Consider the following 6,060-nt stretch of genomic DNA (forward strand, 5'->3'; position numbering starts at 1 on the left):
AATATGAGACTAAATGTAAACAAACAATTTGTTCACTGAAATAGTCAATAACAGTTATGTTTGTTAAATATTTAGATAAGTCCTATCAAATTATTTACACAGTCAGTAGCATTGTGGACAGACTCAGAATTTGATCCGGCAAAGCTGATGCACTCCTTTATTTATAAATACTTCAGGGAGCGTGTCTGCCACTCACACTCAGTAGTATTTTGTACAAGAAGAAATCAATGACACTAAGGCCCTAATAATGCCAACACTTAACCACATGTGGTTAACTTTACTATTGCTAATTGTCCCATTTAAAATCCCGGGACTACCCCTGGTAGTAAAGTTAAGCATGAGTCAAGTGTTCACAAGATTACGGCCTAACTGTGTAGTAAATTACTACTCAGCATGAGTAAGCATGGCAAAATAGGGCCTTTAATCATTATAAAAAATGGCAGTGACAATTTACTTAACCCTACAACAATAAATCTGTTTATACATATTATCAGGGAAATAAAGATAAGGCAACAGATTTTAGTTGCAAGATTCCAAGGGATGGTGTTCTATCATATGTTGGACATCAGTGATCTTATTTACACCCTGTTGGATAGCTATAGCTATACCCCTCTAGATATAAACCCAGGACAAAGAATATTTACTTACAAAAATATATTGACAAGTTTTTTTTTCATATTTATGTTAACAGACAATCCATGTGCAATCACTTTATATACATAAGGAATCAAATGGCTGAGTTAAAACACAAGAGTGTCAGCATCTGAAAATAGGAAACTTTTGTTGACATTTTAGTGCCATTTTCTTTTGTAATAGGTTACAGCAGCAGGGGAGTGCTTGATGCAGCAGGAAGAAAGTCTGTTTGTGTTAAAAATGATTATTTATATAACATAAGTTTAATTTTAATGTATGGGTATAGGAAGCCATGTGTCATGTATGTCACTGCATCAATTTTTAGTTTTCCAGAGGCAACACTTCTTATGGCATAAAATTGTTGCTCTTCATCATGCCTTTTATTAACACACTGATGGATATCTATAACTGTCCTTTCTCTGGCATGGATCATACTATATGTAATAGCAGATCTATGTTGGGAGATTATGCGTACATTGTGGGCTAAGAAGTAATGAATCAACTAGTCTGTATAGATTTTTAAACTGATAGCTATGCTTCAGTTTTAACATAAAGTGGGGCTTGAAATATCCATTCACCCACTCAGTGATGAGTAAGAAACTTTCTTTGATGAGCTGCAGGATTTAACCCATCAATTTCTACAGAAATTAAGCATTCATTTTTAGAGTTTCTAGTTCTTAACGGTTGTGAAGACAACCTTACAAATGCAAACTAATGAAAGCAAGGGTGGTCCAGTGGATAGGGCAAGTATTGGGAGACCTGGATTCTGCTGCTAGCTCTGCCACTGAATCGGTGTGTCACTAGGCAAATTATTTCACCTATCTGTGCCTTAGTTACCTCATCTGTGAAATGAGGATGACAGTGATCTACCTTTGTAAAGTATATTGCATGTTCAAAGAGACAGCACTTTAATAATTAGCACTTTTGGACTATAGATTTCAGACAGCCATTTCCATTGTTTCTCTTGCTGTACCTATTTTCTCAAAGTAGCAGCAAAGTAAATTTTACAAATCTGGTCAGATTTGTTGCTTCTGTTCAGAACATTGTGGGCAACAGTGAAACTTTAAAAAATCAAGTCAATTTCAATCTACTACCACTGTATAGAAAAGCTACTAGTATCAGCAAAAGGAGACACTAGAGCTATTCATAGAGGAGGTGGTGACTCAAAAAAAAGAAAGAAAAAAAGACACTGATTTAACTTAAGAAGTGAATTAAAATGATTTTAGTTAAATAGGTGCAAACCCTATGTGGACATGGTTATTTTGGTTTAAGAGTGGGGGTTTTTTAGTTTATATTATGTCAGTTGAGAACCGGTTGAAGATAAATAAAATAAACTGCTCTTAAACTGAAATAAGAATAGCCTCACAGGTATTTGCACCACTTTAGCTAAACTGATTTAAAACAGGGTTAAATTACACCAGTGGAACCTTGTGTAGTTCAGGTGTCAGATGCAAACAGCCAGAGGCTGAAACAAAAAGTGAAAGCTCTGAGCAGGGTTTGGTAACAGTACCATAAAAGCACTTTGCCTCCTTCCCAGCAGCTAGGCATGAGGTGGAGGCGAGTCATATATCTATATTAATCTAGTTTGATTTTTTTTAAAGTATTTTAAGGAAGTTTAGATGACCAGTTTAATGGGATTTGCCTAACACCTCAGGCTCTGTTGAAAATCCCAGCTCAAATTTTTCTAATGCACTCTGTTTAGGAGGTGTCAAGTACATTTTTCAAAAATTCAGGTAAAAATTGAGGAAGAAGACAACAAATATCATCTATCAAACTGGGTTTCTGACTCTGTTCTTTGTAAGTTTTCAGTGCAGAGACGATAATTTAAAAAAAAATCCTCCTTTAAACAGCCACAATTTCTACCTGCATTTTAGATTTTAAGGTCAAGGAGTTGTGTTATTATTTGGGCCTCAAGCTAAATATCCGTTACAATTAAGGAAACACCCATCCTTACAGGAATCTTGTCACTTGGGGTGGAGTGCAGGGACATTTTGCATGAAGATACCTGGACAGAGGTTATGTAAACTCCTGGCAGGTTGGGAAAGGGAGTGCAATGGTTGTGGTGATGGTGGGAAGTGTACGAACAGTTGCAACCCTTTGGATGGTGTTTTGCAACTCCTCTAAGGAGGGTCTGTAATCCTTCCTAAATCCCGCTCCTGGACAGTGGTGTTGCATTGTAAAACAGCACTCGCCACCCTTTCATTACTGGTTAATACACACTGTGAGGAGCAAATCTGAAAAGAACAAGAAACTGAACAGTAGATATGTGCTACCCTGCTACTCCCTCCTCCCATAATCTGCTCATTATCCCCCCAGTCCTCTCATCCCGTGCCCATCCTCTCCCAGACCTCTTCCCCCACCCTCCAAATCCTCTCGGCCCTCTCCCTTTTACCCCTCTCCCAGTCTTCTCAGTCACTCCCCAAATCCTCTCTGCCTCTCCCTTTCTACCCTTGCCCCAGTCTGCTCTCCCCCACCCCCCCAATCCTCTCTGCCCCTCCCTTCTACTCCTCCCCCAGTGCTCTCCCCCACCCCAAATCCTCTCTGCCCCTCCCTTCTACTCCTCCCCAGTCGGCTCTCCCCCACCCCCAATCCTCTCCGCCCCTCCCTTCTACTCCTCCCCCAGTCCACTCTCCCCCACCCCCCAATCCTCTCCGCCCCTCCCTTCTACTCCTCCCCCAGTCCTCTCCCCCCACCCCAAATCCTCTCCCCACCCCCCAAATACTCTCTGCCCCTCCCTTCTACTCCTCCCCCAGTGCTCTCCTCCCACCCCCCAAATCCTCTCTGCCCCTCCCTTCTACTCCTCCCCCAGTCCGCTCTCCCCCACCCCCCAATCCTCTCCGCCCCTCCCTTCTACTCCTCCCCCAGTCCACTCTCCCCCACCCCCCAATCCTCTCCGCCCCTCCCTTCTACTCCTCCCCCAGTCCACTCTCCCCCACCCCAAATCCTCTCCCCAACCCCCAAATCCTCTCTGCCCCTCTCGTCCCACCCCATCCCCTCTCCCCCTCCCAGTCCTCTCACTCCACCCTCCCAAATCTTCACTGCCCCTCCCTTCTAACCCTCCCCCAAAACCTCTCCTCCCCACCCCGCAAATCCTCCCTTCTACCCCTGCCCCAGTCCTCTCTGCCCCTCAGCCCGCCCCCATCCCTTCTCCCCCTCCCCCAGTCCTTTCAACCCCCCCTCACTGACCCTGCAGAGCAGCCTCCCCACCAGCGACGGTGCGCCACGAGCTATTCCCGAACCTGCTCTCCGCAACCCCGGCTGCGCGGCTCGCGTCGTGTCACCATGGCGGCGGTACACAGACGCAAAACCCCGCCTCCAATTGCACCTACCAACCGGCTGAATGGGACAGTCCCTCCTCCAACGTCCCCCGCCAGTCTGTGTGGTACCTTCCAGCCTGGGTGAGCTCTCCCCTGGCCCAGTGCTGAGGATGGGGTGGTGGCTGCAGGGCAGAGGGAGATGGGGGCCAGGGAGGAGGAAAGAGGGAAGGGGAAAAGAGGAGTTGATGGGGGAGGAGGGGAGAGAAGAAGGAATAAGAAAGGAAGGAGAGAAAAAAGGGGAGAAGCCCATCTAAAATGTAAATCCCTTCAAGCCCTGCTCCAGCCTCTCTGCCCTTGTCCCCTGCTCCTGCCACCGGATCAGTGTCATTCTCCTGTCCAACCTACCTCTGTCAAACGGGGACAATGTGACTGAGCTCCTTGCTAGAACACTTTGAGATCTTGTCATGCAAAGCGCTATATAGGAGCGAGGTATCATTCAGTGACCTGGGGTGAAATAGACCTCAGATGTTAGGATCAACGTGACAGTTTTTCTTGTTGCGGGTCCACCGGTTGCCATTTTCTTCAAATGAATAGGAGACCATCAGGCCTGAAGTTGTTCTCACACCAGGTTTGAGCTGAGTTGCTCCTGACTTACAACAACTGCAACACCAGATTCAGGTGCATAGAACCTGATCTAATTCCTAGGAAGTCAGTGGAAAGACTCTCTTTGACTCTTAATGAAAGTTTTACTGGGCCAATAGTCCCCAAGCAAACCAGTTTTTTTCACATGGGATGAGAGCTGTTTCAGACCATTCCCTTAAATACAGTCCTGGGGTGAGTGGTTCAACTCATTCCCGTCCCCATTGACACCATGTGTTGGACTGTATTCTGCTGTTGGTCTGAGTTTAACCTCTGATGTCAAAACCAATACAGGACCATTTTCCTTACCCAAGAAACCATGTGATGCACTCTCAGAATGATTAAAATTAGTAGTTAAAGTTTGTATTCTTTGTGTGTAAAATATTTAGCAGGATCTAAAAGCATAACAGGCTATATATGCTTCTGCAGCCTTGGATTTTACAGAGTATAGGCTTACTATTTTCAAATGGAGGAACCCCCCCCACACACACACACACAACACAGCAACAGGCCTAAGCATTAATGATAGCAAATTTGCACATGAATGGAATACAGGAAACAGGAGAAAAGGCTCCTCTCTTAGATGGTAAAGTATTGTAAAAATAGAATTACATTTCAATAAGATCAAAACCCCATTAAGAATATGGTAAATTACCATTACTTTAGATGTGATCTGTAATAGGAGATTATGTTGTTGGGTTAGATTAGTGGGCCCATTAGTTCAAATCTTCTGATACTTAGTTCATGTAATTAGAATGATGTGGTACTATATGCATACTATAATTTACTTTCACTGCATGGACCTAATGGTATTGTGGATAGCTAAGGTGTTGGTGCTATCAAAGTGATTTAGAGTCAAGCTTTTGGATGAATGATCTAGATTTAGTTTTGTTACATGTTACATTACTACACAACCCACCCTTTATAACAAAGACAAGAACAACGGCTCTGAAGTAGCACCATCCTCTGGGGTCCCCATGTTTGCTTTTTTAGGTCACGCACATGCTTAACTTCAGTTATGTAAATAGTTTCATTGAGTTAAATGGTTCTCATGTGAGTAAAGTTAAGTATGTGCATGAGTGTTTCCTAAACTTGTAAACTCTTTCAGTTAGGGGCCATGCCTTTTGTTGTCTTGTACAGTGTTGGTGCTTAAAAATAATAAAAGCAGGGGAACAATTAAAATATGATAAAGTTCAAACAAGCCCCAATGTCATGGTTTATTAATACATCCATTGCTGGTTACTTGATTGGTTACTGCAACACACTGGAGTAGTCCAGAGCCTGCCTCCTTAAACAATTGGATTATTAAAGTGTGAGATGTCCGAGCCATTTTAAAGCTGATGAATGCTAAACATAACTGGTATGCCAGTTACATAGCTACTTGGCCCTTATTTGTTCAATATGTTGAAGATGATCCAGGGGTAAAGCAATCAAATACTTTTCATCTGAGGATAGTGCCAAATCAATATTTCTTGATGGATCTGACTTGGTTTATTTGTTGTAGGATGTGATACGGTAGCGTTCCCCTTAT

The sequence above is a fragment of the Eretmochelys imbricata genome, chromosome 22 (genome assembly GCF_965152235.1).
Source record: "Eretmochelys imbricata isolate rEreImb1 chromosome 22, rEreImb1.hap1, whole genome shotgun sequence".
In the NCBI taxonomy this organism is placed as follows: domain Eukaryota; kingdom Metazoa; phylum Chordata; order Testudines; family Cheloniidae; genus Eretmochelys; species Eretmochelys imbricata.